This window comes from Tamandua tetradactyla, chromosome 2 (genome assembly GCF_023851605.1).
Source record: "Tamandua tetradactyla isolate mTamTet1 chromosome 2, mTamTet1.pri, whole genome shotgun sequence".
NCBI lineage: Eukaryota > Metazoa > Chordata > Mammalia > Pilosa > Myrmecophagidae > Tamandua > Tamandua tetradactyla.
The window spans coordinates 138,655,727-138,678,347 of record NC_135328.1 but is presented as its reverse complement, the minus strand read 5'-3'; the positions used below and the strand labels follow the sequence as shown (position 1 = coordinate 138,678,347).

The 22,621-nt window shown below is 37.6% G+C and overlaps 1 protein-coding gene across 20 annotated transcripts in view; it reads left to right on the top strand.

The window, feature by feature from the left end:
• Positions 1-22,621, top strand: part of DISP1 (dispatched RND transporter family member 1) — a 290,651-nt gene that overhangs the window by 9,929 nt on the left and 258,101 nt on the right. The window lies entirely within an intron of this gene.

Genomic DNA, 22,621 nt, shown 5'->3' with positions numbered 1-22,621 from the left:
CATTCCGGGTGGGTATTGATTAGTTTACTGGAATCCTTTAAAAGAAGCATTTTGGAAAAAGCCGCAGAGCCATGAGAGTGACCAGAGTCCATGTAGCCAGAAACCTTTGGAGATGAAGAAGGAAAATGCCACCAGAGAAGCTTCATGGAACAAGAAGCCTGGAGAAAGCAGATGTCGCCATGTGCCTTCCAATTGAGAGAGAAGCCCTGAATGTCATCGGCGTTCTTGAACCAAGGTGTCTTTCTCTGGATGCCTTCGATTGGACATTTTTATAGCCTTGATTTAATTTGGTCATTTTCACAGCCTTAGACTGTAAATTTGCAGCTTAATAAATTCCCCTTTTTAAAGCTGTTCCATTTCTAATATATCGCATTTTGGCAGCTTTCAAACTAGGACACAAGGTTTGCACAATCACATAGTCACATTGTAAAAGATATAGTTATACAATCATCTTCAAGAATCAAGGCTACTGGAATGCATTTCAACAGTTTCAGGTACTTCACCCTAGCCACTCCGATATACCACAAACCAAAAAGGGATATCTGTATAATGCGTAAGAATAACCTCCCGTATAGCCTCACGACTCTGTTTGAAATCTATCAGCACTGAAACTTTATTTTGTCTCATTTCTCTTGGCCCCCTTTTGGTCAAGAAGGCTCTCGATCCCATGATGCTGGGTCCCAGCTAATCCCTCAGTGTCAGGTCCCCTGTTAGGGTGATTTACATGTCTGGAAGTCATGTCCCACATATTGGGGAAGGCAGTGAGGTATTTTCTTTTTAATTTCTGAGCTTAATATTTACTGTAATTTGAATTTATTCTTACACTGCACGCATGTCTGTTTTTCCAAAATACTACAAAATTCAGTAGTAATTGTACTGAACACGTTGCTCAGTTTAACCTTGGAACACAAAGGCAGATTCAGGAAATAGCAAGCTGCCTAACTAATCAACCTAAAACTTTTAATGTACACGCCACATGCCTTTCTCTACAAATCAGTGATTTATTCTAACAACTTGGTGTAAGAATCAGGAAGTTACACTGAATCCAGTGACTGGAGGGCAGTGAGTTTACCTGCCAAGTTGGCTCAGAGAGAGAGGCCACATCTGAGCAGCAAAAGAGATTCTCTGGGGGATAACTCTTAGGCACAATTATCAGTAGGCTCAGCCTCTCCTTTGCAGGAGAGGGGTAAACCCCAAGATTGAGGGTTCAGCCTATTGAATGGGTTATCCCCCCTGCTTGTGAGAATATCAGGAATTCTTAAATGGGGAATTTTAACATTTCCTCTTTCTCTCTCTGCAAACACTCTTATTCTTTACTCAGATCACTCTGTGATTCAACAGGGTATCACACCAACCTGTACAAACCAACAAGATCTCCTGCCCTATTCAAGATTCCATGTAATTTTGATGTTCAGGTAAACCGACCATAGAAGTTAAATTAGATAATGTGCTATGCAAAATGTAAAGTTTGCACTGAATTTTGCACCTCTCCCTTAGGTCTCACACAGAAATTGAAGTTATAAAAAAGTTTTAAAATATGATGATGCCATACTTTACCTTGTATTTAATATACTTTAGTCCTATCCAGATCAGCTTCTTTATATCTCTAGTTGAAGTCTGATCACTTTTTCAACTTTTTTAACAGTTTCTTATAAGGTACTGCTGACTTTCATAGCTTCCGAGCTCTAAGTCTCAGTTGTCACATAAATACCCGAAGTTTCGGGGAGTAACCATATTATTTACAAACAGCTTATTATTTCAGAATTTAGAAATAACAATTACAACTCCTGAATATGTGTGACTGTTTTAAGAGCTTACAATCTAGGACCCTTTACAATAGGCCCCAACCTGATAACCCATGATCTCGACTTCGGTTCACTGAGCTTTTATATTATAATTAGTCCATATGAGTGAGGCATGATAGTATTTGTCTTTTTGTTTCTGATATTTCACTTAACATACAGTCCTTAAGGTTCGTACATCTAGTTACATGCCTCACAACTTCATTCCTTCTTGCTGCTGCTCAGGAGTCTACCATTGTATGTATACACCATAGTTCCCTCTTCCGTTCCTTCATTGTACCCTTATGCCACCTCCATCCATTCTGGATCATGAACACTGCCACCATAAACATCAGTGTGCAAATCTTTCTTTCTGGTGTCATCCGTGCCCTCAGCCCTTCTCCCTCAACAATACTCATATTCAGCTTCAATCAGTGTACTTATATTATTGTGCTACAATCAGATAGTATTGTGCTATCCATTTCTGAATTTTTACAGTCAGACCTGTTGTACATTCTGTACTCCTTTAGCACTAAATGCCCAATCTGCACCCTCCTTCTGTCTCCTGATAACCTGTGTCCTTAACTTTAACTGTCAGAGTTCAATTATTAGGGTGGTATAATGGTGACTCAGTGGCAGAATTCTCACCTGCCATGCCAGAGACCTGGGTTTGATTCCCGGAGCCTGCCCCTGCCAAAAAAAAAGGTTCACTTATTCATGTTAGTTCTAAGTAGGGAGACCATACAATATTTATCCTTTTGTTTCTGGCTGATTTCACCCAGCATAATGTCCTAAAGGTTCATCCATATTGTTACATGCTTCATGACTTGATTCTGTCTTATGGCTGCATAATATTCCATTATATGTATATACTACAGCTTGTTTAGCCACGCATCCAGTGATGGACATTGGGCTAATTCCATCTCTTGGCAGTCGTGAATAATGCTGCTATAATATCAGTGTGAAATGACTGTTTGTGAATAATCATGAGTCTGGTTTGACCATACTTCATAATACTATCATTTAAACAAGAATAACCTAGGGGAAATAAAAACCTTCCCAACTCAGAAAAAAACTTAATTTTAAAATTTGTAAAATTTTTAGTTGAGGGAAAACACTTGGTTCCATATAAGTTAGTTCATATAACTAACCTTGTAAATTTGTTTCTTAATTCTCTTTCATATAAGATTATTATGTAAGGGGACAAAATGTGAAAAGGGGTACATAAAGAGTATTTATAGTAAAAATTATTATTTTATATAATTTCTTAGATTACTTTTTTTACCGTGCGCCTTATTAAAGTACTACACTCATGTCAATTTTTTCCTCTTTTATTTCTTTATGTGCTTTGCATTTCTCTTTTTTATATTAATTGTACAAGTAATACATGCTCATGGTAGAAATTTTTTATAATCTATAAGTAAAACAGACATATATAGTCCTAATTGCATTCTCCTCTAAAAGGCAGTCACTTTAAACATTTTATTATGTTTTTCTCTAAAAAGTTGTATATATTTTTGAACAGATACCTGTGATATGATTGGTAAATGGTTTTTTTAGTCATTCAGTATATTTTCATGCCTCAGCTTGATTTTCAGTTGCTCAAAAACATGTTGATGTGCTAGATTTTGTCTGCATATAGATATAGCTTTTCAAATATGTCGTCAGTTCTCCAACTTTATGACATTCTTCAAAAGCATCAACCTTATTGGGAAAATGAATATTGCACCTTGTGCCAAACAGCTTTTTTTTGAGGGGGCCATGGGCAGACACCAGGAATCAAGCCCAGCATGGCAGATGAGAATTCTGACTGCTGAACCACCATTGCACTGCCCCAAACAGCCTTTTAATTCCAGTGTCTAGAATAGAAAATAGTAGGCTTCTATATTTATTTGCAGCATAAAAAACAACAGACGTGAGTTACTGGAAACTTTCCTTGTTAGGGACAACATAATATCAACTTGGTATTCTTTTGTTTTTTCCTTTTGAATGCACCTTTTATTTTTCCAGAAAGAGGTTAAAAAATATTACTTAATACAAAATGCTATATAGTTAACAATGGATATATTATATGCACATATATACATATATATCTTATTAAAATTTTGAAAAATCAAACATATAATAAAACTTCAAAATGGCACACATTTAAAAGTAATGATCTTATTAATAATCATTTTCTTATTTTTCATTTATATACTTTTTTTATTAATTAAAAAAATTAACTAACACAACATTTAGAAATCATTCCATTCTACATATACAATCAGTAATTCTTAATATCATCACATAGATGTATGATCATCATTTCTTAGTACATTTGCGTCGATTTAGAAAAAGAAATAGCAAGACAACAGAAAAAGAAATAAAATGATAGTATAAAGAAAAAAATAAAAATAAAAAATACAAAAAATATATTAAAAAAACAAAAAAAACCCAAAAAAAACTATAGCTCAGATGCAGCTTCATTCAGTGTTTTAACATAATTACATTACAATTAGGTAGTATTGTGCTGTCTATTTTTGAGTTTTTGTATCCAGTCCTGTTGCACAGTCTGTATCCCTTCAGCTCCAATTACCCATTATCTTACCCTGTTTCTAACTCCTGCTGGTCTCTGTTACCAATGACATATTCCAAGTTTATTCTCGAATGTTGGTTCACATCAGTGGGACCATACAGTATTTGTCCTTTAGTTTTTGGCTAGTCTCACTCAGCATAATGTTCTCTAGGTCCATCCATGTTATTACATGCTTCATAAGTTTATTCTGTCTTAAAGCTGCATAATATTCCATCGTATGTATATACCACAGTTTGTTTAGCCACTTGTCTGTTGATGGACATTTTGGCTGTTTCCATCTCTTTGCAATTGTAAATAATGCTGCTATAAACATTGGTGTGCAAATGTCCGTTTGTGTTTTTGCCCTTAAGTCCTTTGAGTAGATACCTAGCAATGGTATTGCTAGGTCGTATGGCAATTCTATATTCAGTTTTTTGAGGAACCGCCACACTGCCTTCCACAGTGGTTGCACCATTTGACATTCCCACCAACAGTGGATAAGTGTGCCTCTTTCTCCGCATCCTCTCCAGCACTTGTCATTTTCTGTTTTGTTGATAATGGCCATTCTGGTGGGTGTGAGATGATATCTCATTGTGGTTTTGATTTGCATTTCTCTAATGGCCAGGGACATTGAGCATCTCTTCATGTGCCTTTTGGCCATTTGTATTTCCTCTTCTGAGAGCTGTCTGTTCAAGTCTTTTTCCCATTTTGTAATTGGGTTGGCTGTCTTTCTGTTGTTGAGTTGAACAATCTATAAATGCTGGATACTAGACCTTTATCTGATATGTGGTTTCCAAATATTGATTCCCATTGTGTAGGCTGTCTTTCTACCTTCTTGATGAAGTTCTTTGATGCACAAAAGTGTTTAATTTTGAGGAGCTCCCATTTATTTATTTCTTTGTTCAGTGTTCTTTAGGTTTAAGGTCCATAAAACTGCCTCCAATTGTAAGATTCATAAGATATCTCCCTACATTTTCCTCTAACTGTTTTATGGTCTTAGACCTAATGTTTAGATCTTTGATCCATTTTGAGTTAACTTTTGTATAGGGTGTGAGATACGGGTCCTGTTTCATTCTTTTGCATATGGATATCCAGTTCTCTAGGCACCATTTATTAAAGAGACTGTTCTGTCCCAGGTGAGTTGGTTTGACTGCCTTATCAAAGATCAAATGTCCATAGATGAGAGGGTCTATATCTGAGCACTCTATTCAATTCCATTGGTTGATATATCTATCTTTATGCCAATACCATGCTGTTTTGACCACTGTGGCTTCATAATATGCCTTAAAGTCCAGCAGCGTGAGACCTCCAGCTTCGTTTTTTTTCCTCAAGATAATTTTAGCAATTTGGGGCATGCTGCCCTTCCAGATAAATTTGCTTATTGGTTTTTCTATTTCTGAAAAATAAGTTGTTGGGATTTTGATTGGTATTGCATTGAATCTGTAAATCAATTTAGGTAGGATTGACATCTTAACTATATTTAGTCTTCCAATCCATGAACACGGTATGCCCTTCCATCTATTTAGGTCTTCTGTGATTTCTTTTAACAGTTTTTTTGTAGTTTTCTTTGTATAGGTCTTTTGTCTCTTTAGTTAAATTTATACCTAAGTATTTTATTCTTTTAGTTGCAGTTGTAAATGGGATTCGTTTCTTGATTTCCCCCTCAGCTTGTTCATTGCTAGTGTATAGAAATGCTACAGATTTTTGAATGTTGATCTTGTAACCTGCTACTTTGCTGTACTCATTTATTAGCTCTAGTAGTTTTGTTGTGGATTTTTCCGGGTTTTCGATGTATAGTATCATATCATCTGCAAACAGTGATAGTTTTACTTCTTCCTTTCCAATTTTGATGCCTTGTATTTCTTTTCTTGTCTAATTGCTCTGGCTAGAACCTCCAACACGATGTTGAATAATAGTGGTGATAATGGACATCCTTGTCTTGTTCCTGATCTTAGGGGGAAAGTTTTCAATTTTTCCCCATTGAAGATGATATTAGCTGTGGGTTTTTCATATATTCCCTCTATCATTTTAAGGAAGTTCCCTTGTATTCCTATCCTTTGAAGTGTTTTCAACAGGAAAGGATGTTGAATCTTGTCAAATGCCTTCTCTGCATCAATTGAGATGATCATGTGATTTTTCTGCTTTGATTTGTTGATATGGTGTATTACATTAATTGATTTTCTTATGTTGAACCATCCTTGCATACCTGGGATGAATCCTACTTGGTCATGATGTATAATTCTTTTAATGTGTTGTTGGATTCGATTTGCTAGAATTTGTTGAGGATTTTTGCATCTATATTCATTAGAGAGATTGGTCTGTAGTTTTCTTTTTTTGTAATATCTTTGCCTGGTTTTGGTATGAGGGTGATGTTGGCTTCATAGAATGAATTAGGTAGCTTTCCCTCCATTTCAATTTTTTTGAAGAGTTTGAGGAGAGTTGGTAATAATTCTTTCTGGAATGTTTGGTAGAATTCACATGTGAAGCCGTCTGGTCCTGGACTTTTCTTTTTGGGAAGCTTTTGAATGACTGATTCAATTTCTTTACTTGTGATTGGTTTGTTGAGGTCATCTATTTCTTCTTGAGTCAAAGTTGGCTCTTCTATCCCAAATCCTGTCAAATTTGCCAGTATTTACTCTAGAAATATATAAAATGCTGCAACAATACAATGAAATGTTCTTTCTCTGAAGAACTCTTAAATATTTGGCTCTGGGAATTTCAGCACTGGTTCTACTGCTTAAGAAAGATTCTGCTGTAAAAATTTTGGAATCCCAAGTTCACTGATCTCCACATCAACTATGTTGTGTTCTCGGTCTGTAAACCATCTCATCTCAACTGCTTTTCCTGAGTCCTGAGTCCACCCTTGCCATTAAGAAAAGTATCCAAATACTTCTTTAATAGCTGATGTCCCTATTCTTGATGAAATGAAATGTTGCAGCTCACCCATTTTTCTTGCCATTCTTCCAGAATTAGAACTCAATTTTTCTGTACCTCATTATTGTTAATTTTGAGTAAAGTTCTTGTATCATTCATAGTTTTGTAGACACCTTTACCTCACAAGCAGACAACTTCAAGCCACTTTTTGATCTGTAACAGAAACGCAGAGGTTGTTATCTTTATTTTCTTTGAGTTCCCTAGACTTTCCATAGCAGGATTTTCTAGTTCCTGTGTTAAACATTACGTCCTTGGAGCCACTGATCTTCTCAGTCACCCACTGCCTACCACTAGACCATGTTCTTTTAATCCATTCTTGCGGGTGCAGACCTCTTGTGGCTGGGGCCTTTTTTTTATTAGGTTGTTTCAGTAGAGATGTGACCCGCCCAATTCAAGGTTAGTCTAGAGAGAAATGCCCCAGAGATGCTAAGAGAGGACCCACAGATGCCCGGTGAGAAAGCCCCTGGAATCAGAAGCTAAAAGCAACAGAACTCGGGAGCAAAGGACTAGCAGATACCAGCTGAGACCCTTCCCATGTAACAGAGGAACCCCAGATGCCAGCAGCCTTTCCTCATAGAAGGTATCTTCCTCTTGTGGTCTTGATTTGGACGTTTTCATGGCCTTAGAACTGTAAATTTGTAAACTGATATATCCCTATTGAAAAAGTCAACCCATTCTGGTATATTTGCATTCTGGCAGCTTTAGCAAACCAAAACAATACCCTGTTATTAACACCTTGTAACAGTGATGTGTTTTTGCTCTAGTTCACGTAATAACTTTCTTATATTTGTACAATTAAGCACCATCATTGACCACTCTAGAATTTGCTAAGTTATACAGTCCTTCTTTTATCCTCTGGTGATGTACATGTCTCTAGCCTTCCTCTTTCGACCATAATTACACTCACCTTTGTTAATTACATGTATAGTTTTGTACTACCATCCCACAGTATTGTGCTATCCATTTCAGAACCTTTGCAATCAACTTATTAAACATTTTGTATTCCTTAAGCATCATTAGCCCAATCTCTGCCCTGTTTCTATCTCCTGATAACTGATGCTCTCAAATTTAACTCTCAGTGTTTGCTCATTACAGTTAGTTCGTATTAGACCATACAGTATTTGTCCTTTTGCTTCTTGCTTATTTCACTCAATATAATGCCCTCAAGCTTCATTCACACCATATACATCATGACTTCGTTCCTTCTTGCAGCCATACAATATTATGTGTATACACCACAGTTCACCCTTCCGCTCAGCAATTAATGGACCCTTGGGGCACCGCCATCCATTGGCGATCGTGAATACTGCTGCCATAAACATCGGTGTGTAAATGTCTACTTATATCCCTGCTTTTTAGTATATTGAGATCCCAGTCCTTCTGAGTATATACCTAGTAATGAGATTGCTGGATCATATGGCAGTTTTATACTTAACTTTCTCAGGAACTGCCACACGGCCCTCCAGAGTGGCTGCATAATTCTACTTCTCACCAACAGTGAATACCTTTTTCTCCGTATCTTCTCTAGCACTTCTAGTTTTCTGTTTATGTTTTTAAATAGTTTTATTCACAAGCCATCCAATCTATCCCAAGTGTATAATCAGTGGCTCCTGGTATAAGTACATAATTATGCATTCGCCACCACAATCAATATGAGAACATTCCATTTTTTCTGAAAAGAAAGAAGAAAAATCAAATCCCATACCCCTCCCTCATATCTCCCTATTATTGACTTTTAGGATTGGTATATTGACAATCAATGAAAGAATATTACAGTGTTACACTTAACTGTAGAATTTAGTTTGCATTAATTGTATTTTTTTCATATACCATTCCATTTTTAATATCTTGTTATAGGAACATATATTTCTTCTAGTTGATATAGAAACTTTCTTATATTTGTACAGTTAGTAACTGTAATTGTCTACTCTAGGTTTTGCTAAGGTATGCAGTCCCAGTTTTTATCCTCTGGTGACATAACATGCCGCTTTTTCAACCATACTTAAACTCAGCTTTACTCATTATACTTACAATATTGTGCTGCCATCCCACAGTATTGCACTATTCATTTCTGAACCTCTACAATCAACCTTGTTAAACATTCTCTACTCCTTAGGCCATTGATTGCCTGATCTCTGCCCTTTATCTATCTCCTGATAACCTGTGCTCCTGAATTTAACTCTCAGAGTTTGCTTGTTATAATTAGCTCATATTAGTGAGACCATACAGAATCTGTACTTTTGTTTCTGGCTTATTTCACTCAACGTGATCTCCTCAGGGTTCATGCATGTGATTGCAAGCATCAGGATTTCATTCCTTCTTACAGCTGCATAATATTCCATTGTGGGTATATAGCACGGTTTGTTTATCTGCTTGTCAGTTGATGGATGTTTGGGTAATTATTCAGTTGTGGATAATGCCACTGTAAACATCAGTGTGCAAATGTCTATGTGTGTCCCTCCCTGCTTTCAGTTCCTCTGAGTATATGCCTAGTAATGGAATTGTTGGAGCATATGGCAGTTCTATACTTTGCTTCCTGAGGAACTTCCACACTGCCTTCGAGAATAGCTGCACCATTCTATGTTCCTGCCAACAGTGAATAAGTGTATTTATTTCTCCACATCCACTTCAGCACTTGTAGTTTTCTGTTTTTTTTTGGCCATTCTAGTAGGTATGAGATGGTTATCTTATAGTGATTTTGATTTGCATTTCTTGAATGCCAAGGGCTAACAACAACAGCAACAACAAAAGGCAAAGAAAAAGGAAGAAAAAACTGAAAATTGCTCCTCAGCACTCTTTGCAGATTGACCTGCTCTCTTTCAGAGCTTATCCATACAATGAATTTAGAGACTATTTTGAGGCCAAAGTATAGGGACCTCTCTTTTCTTGGGTATGTGGCTTTAGGAATTTCCCCTTTTACAGGGATACTGTGTCCGCTTTTCCATAGGAAACAGTTTTCTCATGGTATAGGGAGCACTGCACTGTATCCCTTGCCCCATAACTTGACTGTGTTCCTTCAGCATTCTGTAGGATAGCTTTGTGAGTTGCTTTCTACACTCATGGTGAGTTTAGGATGGTGAGCCTCCCACACATGCCTCCTGGCTCGTCTCTTAGGCTGCCAACAGAGAGATTGGGCCAGATATTTTGGTCTCAGTATGTGCATGTGGGTTACTCTGCTCTTTCCAGAATCAGAACAGGGAACCACACTAGGAGCACAGCCTGGGTTTCTGCCATGCTGGTGAGGTGGTGGGTGAGGGACCAGACAGGGCACCATAAGATCCCTGTGCTTTTTTTTTTTTTTTTTTTTTAACTTTTTTTATCGTATAGTATAACATATATACAAAGCAAAAAAGTAAAAAAGCAATATTTTTTCAAGACACTTTTCGAAAAGTGGTTATAGGATAGATCCCAGAGTTTGTTATGGGTTACCATACGATCCTCTCATATTTTTCCTTCTAGCCGCTCCAGAGTATAGGAGGTTAGAGGGCTTAAATACATTTTTATCATCACAATCGACTTTTTTCCTTAATTTTTTGTGACCAATAATGTATATTAAAAAAAGCTATACATTTCAAGAGCACAGCACCACAAGTAGTTTTAGAACATATTTCAGACTTTGACATGGGTTATGATTTCACAATTTTAGATTTTTACTTCTAGCTGCTCTGAAATGCTGTGGACTAAAAGAGATATCAATTTAATGATTCAGCATTCATATTCCTTTGTTAAGATCTATCTTCTGTGTATAACTCCACCATCACCTTTCATCTTCCCATCCCTCTCTTTAGAGGTGTTTGGGTTATGGCCATACTAACTTTTTCGTATTGGAAGGGTCTATCACTAATATGGGTAGGGAGATGGAACTATCTGATGTTCTTGAAAGGCTGGGTCCTCTAGGTTTGAGAACTTATCTGGACCAGGTACCCATTTGGAGGTTATAGGTTTCTGGAAAGTTACTCTAGTGCCTGGAACCCTTGTGGAATCTTATATATTGCACTGGGTGTTCTTTAGGATTGGCTGGAATGGTCCTGGTCAGGGGTTGGCAGGTTACAATAGCTAGCAAGGTCTACCTGAAGCTTGCATAAGAGCAACCTCCAGAGTAACCTCTCTTCTCTATTTGAACTGTCTCTGCCACTGATACTTTACTAATTATATTTCTTTCCCCCATTTGGTCAGGTTGGAATTGTTGATCCCACAGTGCCAGGTCTGGATTCAACCCTGGAAGTCCTCTCCCACATTGCCAGGGAGACTTTTACCCCTGGGTGTCATGTCCCACGTCGGGGGGGGGGGGGGAGGGCAATGATTTCCCTTGCAGAGTTGGGCTTAGAGTGACTGAAGCCACATCTGAGCAACAACAGAGGTCCTCCAGAAGTAACTGTTAGGCATGCCTGTAGGTAGTCTAAGCTTCTCCATACCTACATAAGCTTCACAAGAGTAAGCCTCATGATTGAGGGCATGGCCTATTGATTTGGGTGTCCCTAAAGTTTGACACAGTATCAGGGGATTCCCTGATGGTAAGGGAATGGTAAGGTAATAATAATTCTATATGCTTTCTCCCCTTCCTCAGGGGACTTTGCCAATACTTTTTGATTATCTGGTTAATATACTCTAGGGTGTTTCCAGGAATTATAGTAATCTATACGGTATTAAAGGACCTCTTTCTTATTCTGGGCTTTCTGTGTTTTAATTGTTCAATTGATCTATACAGATAGGTTGAATTAGATTATGCACTACAAAAAATTTCAGTTGCAGACCACATAAACCTTTCTTGCATTGGTCTCATAGTATGTGTGGTTCTAAAATATAGATGCTATCTTCCTTACAGCTATGTTCTGAATTACATTAACCCCAACTAGTTTGGCTTTGTTCTTATCTCTGAATGTCAGGTTGTATATATAAAATAGCCTCTCGAAATCCAGAAATAATAATTGTCACTCTGGACTTAATGTGTCTACTCTAAAAGCTTCCAGTCTTCAGCCCCTGTATTCTTATAAGCATTTTCTAAAGGTGACTATACCATTGTTGTTTTTTTGTTTCTGGCTTCTTTTGTCTCACCAAATGTCCCAAATGTTCATTCACAGTATTGCATACCTCATGACAATGTTCCTTTTTGTAGCAACACAACCTTCATTTGTAAGTATACACCATCATTTGCCAATAAGATCGTACTGCTGTTAAGTTGCCTTTTTCTTAATTTGGCACTCCTGCAAGTTTTTAACTATTTTCTGGAGATTTGAGAAAGGTGTTTCTGCCAGTTTTTGCTTTTTGTCAAAGCTTCTGTTGGCAGACGGAACCCTGAAGCATTTCACTTAGTGATCTAGATTGGGGTGGTGCCTCTCAGTGTTTTTTTTTTGTTTTTTTAAGTTGGTGATGTTTGATTCTGAAACCTCCATAGTCTCTTCCAGGGTCTTATGCTGACAACCAAGAGTTACAATTTTTTGTTTTGTTTTTCATCATTTGCTATAAAATAATTTTTTCTTATTAATTAAAGAAAAAAAAGAAATTAATACAACATTTAGAAATCATTCCATTCTACATATACAATCAGTAATTCCTAACATCATCACATAGATGCATGATCATCATTTCTTAGTACATTTGCATCGATTTAGGAAAAGAACTAGCAAAACAATAGAAAAAGGATATAGAATATTAAATAGAGAAAAAAATAATAATAAAAAAGACACAAACAAACAACAAAAAAAACTATAGCTCAGATGCAGCTTCATTCAGTGTTTTAACATAATTACATTACAATTAGGTATTACTGTGCTGTCCATTTTTGAGTTTTTGTATCTAGTCCTGTTGCACAGTCTGTATCCTTGCAGCTCCAATTACCCATTATCTTACCCTGTTTCTAACTCCTGCTGGTCTCTGTTACCAATGACATATTCCAAGTTTATTCTCGAATGTCGGCTCACATCAGTGGGACCATACAGCATTTGTCCTTTAGTTTTTGGCTAGACTCACTCAGCATAATGTTCTCTAGGTCCATCCATGTTATTACATGCTTCAAAAGTTTATTCTGTCTTAAAGCTGCATAATATTCCATCGTATGTATATACCACAGTTTGTTTAGCCACTCGTCTGTTGATGGACATTTTGGCTGTTTCCATCTCTTTGCAATTGTAAATAATGCTGCTATAAACATTGGTGTGCAAGTGTCCGTTTGTGTTTTTGCCCTTAAGTCCTTTGAGTAGATACCTAGCAATGGTATTGCTGGGTCGTATGGCAATTCTATATTCAGTTTTTTGAGGAACCGCCAAAGTGCTTTCCACAGTGGTTGCACCATTTGACATTGCCACCAACAGTGGATAAGTGTGCCTCTTTCTCCGCATCCTCTCCAGCACTTGTCATTTTCTGTTTTGTTGATAATGGCCATTCTGGTGGGTGTGAGATGATATCTCATTGTGGTTTTGATTTGCATTTCTCTAATGGCCAGGAACATTGAGCATCTCTTCATGTGCCTTTTGGCCATTTGTATTTCCTCTTCTGAGAGGTGTCTGTTCAAGTCTTTTTCCCATTTTGTAACTGGGTTGGCTGTCTTTTTGTTGTTGAGTTGAACAATCTCTTTATAAATTCTGGATACTAGACCTTTATCTGATATGTCGTTTCCAAATATTGTCTCCCATTATGTAGGCTGTCTTTCTACTTTCTTGATGAAGTTCTTTGATGCACAAAAGTGTTTAATTTTGAGGAGCTCCCATTTATTTATTTCTTTCTTCAGTGCTCTTGCTTTAGGTTTAAGGTCCATAAAACTGCCTCCAATTGTAAGATTCATAAGATATCTCCCTACATTTTCCTCTAACTGTTTTATGGTCTTAGACCTAATGTTTAGATCTTTGATCCATTTTGAGTTAACTTTTGTATAGGGTGTGAGATACGGGTCCTGTTTCATTCTTTTGCATATGGATATCCAGTTCTCTAGGCACCATTTATTGAAGAGACTGTTCTGTCCCAGGTGAGTTGGTTTGACTGCCTTATCAAAGATCAAATGTCCATAGATGAGAGGGTCTATATGTGAGCACTCTATTCGATTCCATTGGTCGATATATCTATCTTTATGCCAATACCATGCTGTTTTGACCACTGTGGCTTCATAATATGCCTTAAAGTCCAGCAGCGTGAGACCTCCAGCTTTGTTTTTTTTCCTCAAGATACTTTTAGCAATTCGGGGCACCCTGCCCTTCCAGATAAATTTGCTTATTGGTTTTTCTATTTCTGAAAAATAAGTTGTTGGGATTTTGATTGGTATTGCATTGAATCTGTAAATCAATTTAGGTAGGATTGACATCTTAAGTATATTTAGTCTTCCAGTCCATGAACACGGTATGCCCTTCCATCTATTTAGGCCTTCTGTGATTTCTTTTAACAGTTTTTTGTAGTTTTCTTTGTATAGGTCTTTTGTCTCTTTAGTTAAATTTATTCCTAGGTATTTTATTCTTTTAGTTGCAATTGTAAATGGGATTCGTTTCTTGATTTCCCCCTCAGCTTGTTCATTGCTAGTGTATAGAAATGCTACAGATTTTTGAATGTTGATCTTGTAACCTGCTACTTTGCTGTACTCATTTATTAGCTCTAGTAGTTTTGTTGTGGATTTTTCCGGGTTTTCGATGTATAGTATCATATCATCTGCAAACAGTGATAGTTTTACTTCTTCCTTTCCAATTTTGATGCCTTGTATTTCTTTTTCTTGTCTAATTGCTCTGGCTAGAACCTCCAACACGATGTTGAATAATAGTGGTGATAGTGGACATCCTTGTCTTGTTCCTGATCTTAGGGGGAAGGTTTTCAATTTTTCCCCATTGAAGATGATATTAGCTGTGGGTTTTTTCATATTCCCTCTATCACTTTAAGGAAGTTCCCTTGTATTCCTATCCTTTGAAGTGTTTTCAACAGGAAAGGATGTTGAATCTTGTCAAATGCCTTCTCTGCATCAATTGAGATGATCATGTGATTTTTCTGCTTTGATTTGTTGATATGGTGTATTACATTAATTGATTTTCTTCTGTTGAACCATCCTTGCATACTTGGGATGAAACCTACTTGGTCATGATGTATAATTCTTTTAATGTGTTGCTGGATTCGATTTGCTAAAATTTTGTTGAGGGTTTTTGCATCTATATTCATTAGAGAGATTGGTCTGTAGTTTTCTTTTTTTGTAATATCTTTGCCTGGTTTTGGTATGAGGGTGATGTTGGCTTCATAGAATGAATTAGGTAGCTTTCCCTCCACTTCAATTTTTTTGAAGAGTTTGAGGAGAGTTGGTACTAATTCTTTCTGGAATGTTTGGTAGAATTCACATGTGAAGCCGTCTGGTCCTGGACTTTTCTTTTTGGGAAGCTTTTGAATGACTGATTCAATTTCTTTACTTGTGATTGTTTTGTGGAGGTCATCTATTTCTTCTTGAGTCAAAGTTGGTTGTTCATGTCTTTCCAGAAACCTGTCCATTTCATCTAAATTGTTGTATTTATTAGTGTAAAGTTGTTCATAGTATCCTGTTATTACCTCCTTTATTTCTGTGAGGTCAGTGGTTATGTCTCCTCTTCCATTTCTGATCTTATTTATTTGCATCCTCTCTCTTCTTCTTTTTGTCAGTCTTGCTAAGGGCCCATCAATCTTATTGATTTTCTCATAGAACCAACTTCTGGTCTTATTGATTTTCTCTATTGTTTTCATGTTTTCAGTTTCATTTATTTTTGGTCTAATCTTTGTCATTTCTTTCCTTTTGCTTGCTTTGGGGTTAGTTTGTTGTTCTTTCTACAGTTCTTACAAGTGGACAGTTAATTCCTGCATTTTTGCCTTTTCTTCTTTTCTGATATAGGCATTTAGGGCAATAAATTTCCCTCTTGGCGCTGCCTTTGCTGCATCCCATAGGTTTTGATATGTTGTGTGTTCGTTTTCATTTGCCTCGAGATATTTACTAATTTCTCTTGCAATTTCTTCCTTGACCCACTCGTTGTTTAAGAGTGTGTTGTTGAGCCTCCACCTATTTGTGAATTTTCTGGCACTCCGCCTACTATTGATTTCCAACTTCATTTCTTTATGATCTGAGAAAGTATTGTGTATGATTTCAATCTTTTTAAATTTGTTAAGACTTGCTTTGTGACCCAGCATATGGTCTATCTTTGAGAATGATCCATGAGCACTTGAGAAAAAGGTGTATCCTGCTGTTGTAGAATGTGATGTCCTATAAATGTCTGTTAAGTCTAGCTCATTTATAGTAATATTCAAATTCTCTATTTCTTTATTGATCCTCTGTCTAGATATTCTTTCCATTGATGAGAGTGGTGAATTGAAGTCTCCAACTATTATGGTATATGTGTCTATTTCCCTTTTCAGTGTTTGCAGTGTATTCCTCACGTATTTTGGGGCATTCTGGTTCAGTGCATAAATATTTATGATTGTTATTTCTTCTTGTTTAATTGTTTCTTTTATTAGTAGATAGTGTCCTTCTTTGTCTCTTTTAAGTGTTTTACATTTGAAGTCTAATTTGTTGGATATTAGTATAGCCACTCCTGCTCTTTTCTGGTTGTTATTTGCTTGAAATATCTTTTCCCAACCTTTCACTCTCAACCTATGTTTATCTTTGGGTCTAAGATGTGTTTCCTGTAGACAGCATATAGAAGGATCCTGTTTTTTAATCCATTCTGCCAGTCTATGCCTTTTGATTGGGGACTTCAGTCCATTAACATTTAGTGTTATTACTGTTTGGATAATATTTTCCTCTACCATTTGCATTTTGTATTATATATATCATATCTGATTTTCCTTCTTTCTACACTCTTCTGCATTCCTCTCTCTTCTGTCTTTTCGTATCTGACTCTAGTGTTCCCTTTAGTATTTCTTGCAGAGCTGGTCTCTTGGTCACAAATTCTCTCAGTGATTTTTTGTCTGAAAATGTTTTAATTTCTCCCTCATTTTTGAAGGGCAATTTTTCTGGATATAGAATTCTTGGTTGGCAGTTTTTCTCTTTTAATAATTTAAATATATTATCCCACTGTCTTCTCGCCTCCATGGTTTCTGCTGAGAGATCTGCACATAGTTTTATTGGGCTTCCCTTGTATGTGATGGATTGCTTTTCTCTTGCTGCTTTCAAGATCCTCTCTTTCTCTTTAACCTCTGACATTCTGATTATTAAATATCTTGGAATATGTCTATTTGGATCTATTCTCTTTGGGGTACGCTGTACTTCTTGGATCTGTAATTTTAGGTCTTTAATAAGAGTTGGGAAATTTTCAGTGATAATTTCTTCCATTAGTTTTTTTCCTCCTTTTCCCTTCTCTTCTCCTTCTGGGACACCCACAACACGTATATTTATGCGCTTCATATTGTCATTCAGTTCCCTGATCCCCTGTTCAAATTTCTCCATTCTTTTCCCTATAGTTTCTGTTTCTTTTTGGAATTCAGATGTTCCATCCTCCAAATCACTAATTCTAGCTTCTGTCTCTTTAGATCTACCATTGTAGGTATCCATTGTTTTTTCCATCTTTTCTACTTTGTCCTTCACTCCCATAAGTTCTGTGATTTGTTTTTTCAGTTTTTCTATTTCTTCTTTTTGTTCAGCCCATGTCTTCTTCATGTCCTCCCTCAATTTATTGATTTGGTTTTTGAAGAGGTTTTCCATTTCTGTTCGTATATTCAGCATTAGTTGTCTCAGCTCCTGTATATCATTTGAAGTATTGGTTTGTTCCTTTGACTGGGCCATATCTTCAGTTTTCCGAGCGTGATCCGTTATCTTCTGCTGGCGTCTGGGTACTTAATCAGATTTCCCTGGGTGTGGGACCCAGCAGGTTGAAAGATTTTTCTGTGAAATCTCTGGGCTCTGTTTTTCTTATCCTGCCCAGTAGGTGGCGCTCGTCTGTCTGCGGGTCCCACCAGTAAAAGATGCTGTGGCTCCTTTAACTTTGGAAAACTCTCAGTGTAGGGGAGGGTCGCCAGCCGAAGTGGCTTGGGAAAGTGCCAATCCGAATTTCCCAGCCGGCCCCGGAATCTGTACGTGGGGAGGGTCACCGGCCTCCATGGCTTGGGGGAGTGCCTGTCCAAATTTCCCAGCTGGCCCGGGGTGCCAAGTGTGTTGGGGGCCACCAGCCTCCGCGGCTTGGGGGAGCGCCTGTCCAAATTTCCCAGCCGGCCCGGGGCGCCAAGCGTGGCGGGGGAGGGCGCCGGCTGCAGCGGCTTGTGGGAGTGCCTATCCACTGTTCCCAGCCGGACCGGGAATCCACGTGTTTGGAACGGGCCCCGGTCGCCGGTCTCCGCGGCTTGGGGGATCTCCGATCCAATTCTCCCAGCTGGTCCGGGGGGCCGCGCGTGAGGTGTGGGGCGCCAGCTGCCGCGGCTTGAGGGAATCGCCTGTCCAATTCTCCCAGCCGGCCCGGGAAGGAGGGAGGGAGGGACTCCGGCCGCCGGCCGTCTTGGCCCGGGGAAGCTCGTGCCCCTCGGTGATCTCACCGCAGCGGGTTCTCCCAGCCAGTCAGCTGTTCCAGAATGGGTATGCTGTCTTCTTGGTCTCTGTCGTGGCTCCAGGAGCTGTTCTGTACCGTTTCTACTTCCCTAGTAGTTGTTCTGGAGGAGGAACTAAGACCCGCGCGTCTTACTGAGCCGCCATCTTCTCCGGAAGTCCAAGAGTAACAATTTTTAATGACTGTTTGTGCTTTGTGATTTATACGTTTTCATTTGCTCCTCAAAACATGGATCTTCCTTAGACCCACTTGAAATCAATCTCTCATGTATTCAATTTTACTAATTCTTAATCTGTATTCTTTGGTTATACAAAACAACCCAGCAACATCTTTTCACAAATACTTAGCCAATATTAATACTGTGTGAATTCTGTAATAGATACCTTGTTAACTTTACTACAGTAATGCTATCATAATTCCTTTAGGATTTCTGCATAAAATATACTTTCTGTCACTATAGTAAATAGGTAGTTGATCTTTTAAGATTCTAGGTTTTTAGCCATGTTTCTTGAGGATGATTGAATAATGATATAGCTGTCACAATGTGACTGTGTGATTGTGAAAACCTTGTGTCTGATGCTCCTTTTATCTACCTTGTCAACAAACGAGTAGAACATGTGGAAGAAAAATAAATAATAGGGGGAACAAATGCTAAAATAAATTTAGTTTGAAATGCTAGTGATCAATGAAAGCGAGGGGTAAGGGGTATGGTATGTATAATCTTTTTTTTTTTCTTTCCTGTGTTCGTTTTATTTCTTTTTCTGAATTAATGCAAATGTTCTAAGAAATGATGAATATGCAACTAAGTGATGATATTGTGAATTACTGATTATATATGTTTTATTTGGTTTGTTAATTTTTTAAATAAATAAATAAATAAATAAATAGATTCTAGGTTTTTGACATCCTCTTCAATGTGTGGTGAGCAACATTTAGAAGAGTTTGACTAATGTAGACTAATAACAATAATAATTTATGTGTAACTTTTTTACAAAATATTTTTCTTATATGCTCATTTGATTTAGGGCATGACAGGTGGTATCGGTATTTCAAGAAATGGAAAATCTTGAGCCTCAGGCCGGTTAAGTGATTTGCCCAGTATCCTGGCTTTTTTGGAGCTGGAATGTAACCTCAGATTTTCTAATCCTAAATCCAGTTTTCTTTTTTACTGCATCTCATTTGTACGTCCTTACATGTCATGTATTGTTTTTTTTTTTTTAATGTACTTTAGAGTCATTTTGTCTTTTCATTTCTTGCGATTGTTTTTTCTTCTGTGCTTAAAATATTGTTATTGTAGAATTAGAATGAACCTGGAGCACTCATTTTTTCCAATCTTATGATGAATCCAGCCTTCTCCTCCCATGCACCATCCCATCCCAGAGGTCCTATGGCCCTTGCAGGAATACTTAAGTTAAAAATGTGTTTACTTCCTTTTTTATGCAACTTTGTTCATTGTTGGGGGGCTCCATTTACTAGATTATTTTATATAACATGTTCAAATTAACTACTGTAGTTTTTATTCATTTGGTTCCGGTTATATCATCTACAGTAACAAAGAATATTTATTCTCTCTTTGTTACATAAATTTTAGCAATATCTGGCTAAAGTTTGTGTAAGAGTAATCTCCAGAATAGCCTCTTGACTCTACTTGAACTTTCTTAGCCACTGAAACCTAATTTTGTTACATTTCTGTTTCCTCTTTTGGTCAGGAGAGCATTGTCAATCCCATTGTGCCAGGGCAGGCTCATCTCTGAGAGTCGTGTCCTACCTTGCCAGGGAGACTTTCACCCCTGGATGTCATGTCCCATGTGGCAGGTAGATGATTTTACTTGCTAGAGCTAGGCTTAGAGAGAGAGAGAGGCCACATTTGAGCAACAAAAGAGGTTTTCTGAAAGTAACTCTTAGGCATAATGATAGGTAGGCTTAGGTTCTCTGCTACAGAAATAAACTTCACAAAAGCAAGCCTCAAGATCAGTGGCATGATATGATCCTGAAACCCAGTTGCTCAGTATATACTTGGAGGAACTGAGTGTGGGAACATGAGTGGACATTTACACACTGGTGTTTATGGCTGCAGTTTTCACAGTCCACAATGGGTGGAGGTGGCCTAAGAGTAAAATGATTGAGGAGTGGATGGGGCAACTGTGGTGCATACATACAATGGACTACGAGCCACTACAAGAAGGACTGAAGTTGTGAGGCATGCTACTAGATGTATGAACCTTAAGTGACTATATATTGAATGAAATATCAGGAACAGAAAGACAAATTTTATCATGTCTCAATTACATGGGCTAAATCATATAATAAAAACTCGGTGAACTGAAGTTGAAGACATTTATTTGTAAAGGGTCCTAGATTGTAAGCTCTTACAGCAATCACATATCTTCAGGAGGTGTAACTGTTGCTTTTAAATTCTGAGATACTGAGCTGTTTATTTATAACCTGATTGTTCCCAGAAACTTTGGGTATTTATGTGACAACTGAGATTCAGAGTTCAAGCTCTGTAACTATGAAAGTCAGCAGTACACCTTATAGGAACTGTTTAAAAAGTTGAAAGAGTGATCAAATTTCAAATAGAGATATGAATGAAGCTGATCTAGATAGGACTAAGGTATATTAGAATACAGGGTAAAGGATATCGTCCATGCTTTAAAACTTCAACTTCTGTGTAAGACTAAAGGGAGAGGTGTTTATTTAGTACAAAATTTATATTTTGGGTAGTTCATTTCCTCATTTACCTTGTATGGTCAGTTTAACTAAACACCAGAAGTATATGGAATCTTGAATAGGGTGTGAGATTTTGTTGGTTTGTCCAGGTTAGTGTGCTGCCCTGATGTATCCCAGAGTAATTTGGGCAGTGAATAAAGAAGTATTTGCAAAGTCCCCTTAGGGGACTAGAGAGAAAGGAGAAAATATTCAACTTCCCCATTTGGAGAATTTCTGATATTCCTGCAAGCAGTAGGGACAACCAAATCAATAGGCCAAACCCCCAATCTTGGGTTTTGCCCCTATGAAACTTATTCCTGAAAAGGATAGGCTAAGCCTACTTAAAATTAGGCCTAAAAGTCACCCCCAAAGTATCTCTTTGGTTGCTCAGATGTGGCCTCTCTCTCTCAAGCCAACTTAGCAGGTAAACTCACAGAACCCTCGAGATGAGCCACGACCCGACATCAACGGATTGAGAAAGCCTTCTTGACAAAAGGGGAAAGAGAGAAATAAAACAAAATAAAGTTGCAGCAGCTGAGAAATTTCAAATGGGGCTGAGAGGTTATCCTGGAGGTTATTCCTATGCATTTTATAGATATCCCTTTTTAGTTTGTGGTGTATTAGAATGACTGGAGGGAAGTACCTGAAACTGTTGAGCTGTGTTCCAGTAGCCTTGATTCTTGAAGATGATCGTATAAACATGACTTTTACAGTGTGACCATGTGATTGTGAAAACACTGTCTCTGATCCTCTTTTTATCCAGAGTGTGGACAAATGAGTAAAAAATACATGGATTAAAAAAATAAATAATAGTGGGGACTAAAGGTAAAATAAGTTGGGTAGATGTAAATATTAATGGTCAATGAAAGGAAGGGGTTATGTGTATGGTATGTGTGCGTTTTTTCTTTTTCTGGAGCGATGCAAATGTTCCAAAAAATGATTATGGTGATCATAAATGTGATCACACATATCAACTGTGTGATGATATTGTGAGCCATTGATTGTACACCATATATGGAATGTATATGTGTGAAGATTTCTCAATAAAAATGTATTTTTAAAAGAGGTTTATGGCTTGGCCTATTGACTTGGGAGTCCGTAATGTTTGAGACAGTATTGGGGTTTCCTGGGCGGTAAAGCTTAATCGTTCTGCATTTTTTCTCCCCTCTCTCAAGGGA